The sequence below is a fragment of the Myotis davidii genome, unplaced genomic scaffold (genome assembly GCF_000327345.1).
Source record: "Myotis davidii unplaced genomic scaffold, ASM32734v1 scaffold420, whole genome shotgun sequence".
Classification (NCBI taxonomy): Eukaryota; Metazoa; Chordata; class Mammalia; order Chiroptera; family Vespertilionidae; genus Myotis; species Myotis davidii.
The window spans coordinates 739078-741909 of record NW_006294421.1 but is presented as its reverse complement, the minus strand read 5'-3'; positions in this window follow the sequence as shown (position 1 = coordinate 741909).

The window sequence follows — 2832 nt, the reverse complement described above, 5'->3', positions numbered from 1 at the left end:
GAAATTCATGTGAGGGGCTTGGCCCTTGCAGCCCTGGCTGCCTTGGCCAGCCCTTGCAGGCCTGGCTTCATCCAGAATGTCACCTGGATGGTCCTCTGGAATGTCACCCAGACAGTTGTTCTGCTATTCAGTCTAATTAGCATATTAGCTCTTTATTATATAGGATGCTTTAGTTTAGCTCAGTGTAAGCTTGAGAGGAACAATGATACTCCTCCCTCCCTCCCCATATTGAAAGTTTCTATGGAACTTAATTAGAGTAAATATATTTTAAAAAGTTACTTAGATATATTTCTGTGAATGTCTGAACATCAGGGATAAATAACTATCAGGACATTTTAAAATAATCTGTATAAAGAACTGATAATCAGTTTAACCCCAGATTTCTTTCTCTTCAATAGTATAATGTACTGAGAGTTCTGATGGAATGTGGTTTCACACATAGAATTCCACACCCACCCAAACTACCAACCAAAGATAAGGAAATAAATTAAAATTTCTACATTGTGAAAGAATTCAAAAACTCTTTCTTCCACTATCCTTTCCATAGGGGTGTGGAAGGGGAGAACTACTTCAGTACAAGGTGGGGAAAATGTAGATTTACAGTTGTTTGTATAGAAAATAATATAATAATTAATAATTACATAAGAAGATACTCTGTGTTTTACATACTCACAACTGTAAACTTACTTTTGTTCCATCCTGCATTATTTCAGGAGCAGGACATTTTTTAAAATTGCAAGAAAAAGAAAGATTATTTGCCAGGAATCAAAACTATATTCAATCCTGTATAATAAAAGCCTAATATGCTAAGTGTTCGATTGTCTGATCATCTGCTCAACCAATCAAGGCATGATATACTAATGATATGCTAAGGCTGCTCAACTGCTTACTGTGACATACACTGACCATCAGGGGCAGACAGTCAACTGATCGACCAGTTGCTATGATGTACACCAGGGGGCAGATACTCTGACTGGTAGGTTAGCTTGCTGCTGGGGTTTGGCTGATCGGGACTGAGCAGGACAGGTTGGACATGACCTGGATCCCTCCTCTAGTTCCTCACCAGCTGTCCAACCTCTAACATCCCTCCCCAGCCCTGATTGTGCACCGGTGGGGTCCTTTGGCCTGGCTTGCACCCTCTTGCAATCCAGGACCCCTCGGGGGATGTTGGAGAGCCGGTTTTGGCCTGATCCTGCAGGCCAGGCTGAGGGATCCCACTGGTGCATGAATTCGTGCACTGGGCTTCTAGTAGAATAATAAAAAGAAATCCCAGGATGACAGATATGCAGCAATTCTAGAAAGCAATCAGTCCAGATTAGAATGTGAAGTCAGAAGGCTTCTTTAAGACTGTCTTTCAAAAAGAATAAGATACTATTTCTTAATGGATAATATGATTAAGTACATAGTGGAATAGAAATATCTATTGCAACAAGAGAAGAGCAAATTGAAGTCCAAATAAAAGAAGCAAATATACAAGAAAGCCATGGCAAAATATGTAGCAAATGAAATATGAGCACTTGAAGGAATGAAGGCAACAAGAATCCATTTGATCTTGATTAGTGTAACATTCTAAATAGCTGCAGGGATTTAGTGCATTTGCCTTTTTCTATGGGTCTACTCAATTAACTAGTTTTAGAATTAATAGTTATTACATAATCATCATGTTGTAAATGCTAGTTATTATGTTCTAATTTTACAAATGAAGCACTGAGATTTTAATTATATTTACAGGATGGAATGTGAATATTCTAAACCTTGACAATATGCATGTGATGATAAAACTGACATGGGTCAGGAGGTAGAGACAGAGGATTAGTGCAGAGTGGTACTTAATAAGATGTTAAGAAACAGTGGCTAAAGTTGAAAGAGCAAATAAAAATTTTAAGTTATATAACTTTTTACAGATAGTCAATGAAGAATTAAAAGTTGAAAATATAACCAATACATCTAGGTAGTAAGGAGTAGGGGAAGGAGCAGGAAAAATGGGAGTGATATATGGGAACTAGAGGCCCGGTGCATGAAATTCCTGCACTGGGGGGGGGGGTGCTCCTTAGCCCAGCCTGTACCCTCTCCAATCTGGGACCCCACAGGGATCGGGCCTAAACCGGCAATCAGACATCCCTCTCATAATCCGGGACTACTGGCTCCCAACCACTTGCCTGCCTGCCTGCCTGATTGCCCCTAACCACTTCTGCCTGCCAGCCTGACCACCCCCTAACCACTCGCCTGCCAGCCCAATTGCCCCTAACTGCCCTCCCCCGCCAGTTTGGTTGACCCTAATTGCCCTCTCCTGCCATCCCAGTCACCCCAACTGCCCTCTCCTGCTGGCCTGGCCACCCCTAAGTGCCCTCCCCTGCCTGCCTGATCACTCACAACTGTCCTCCCCTGCCAGCCATCTTGTGCCCACATGAGGGTGGCCATCTTGTGCGAGGGTGTGACAGTCAATTTGCGTATTACCACTTTATTATATAGGATTAGTTCTTAGCCAAGTCAATCAGTACCATACCTGATTCATAAAGAGATTAAGTGGGTAAATTTGATAAACCAAGTATGATAGTTAATTTTATGTGTCAACTTGACTGGCCATGGAGTGCCCAGATATTTGGTCAAACATTATTCTGGGTGTTTCTGTGAGAGTGGGTTTTTTTTGGATAAGATTAATATTTAAATTGGTAAACTGAGTAACATAGAAGCTAAATAAAACCCCAGAAACCTGTTTTCAGCGAGCCTGGGATCTCAGAGCTGGAGTTATACATTGTTTCAATTATAGGACCAAAACAAACCAGATACCTTCTTTCAGCAGCAGAGGCCTCAGAGCTGGAGCCACCTTGA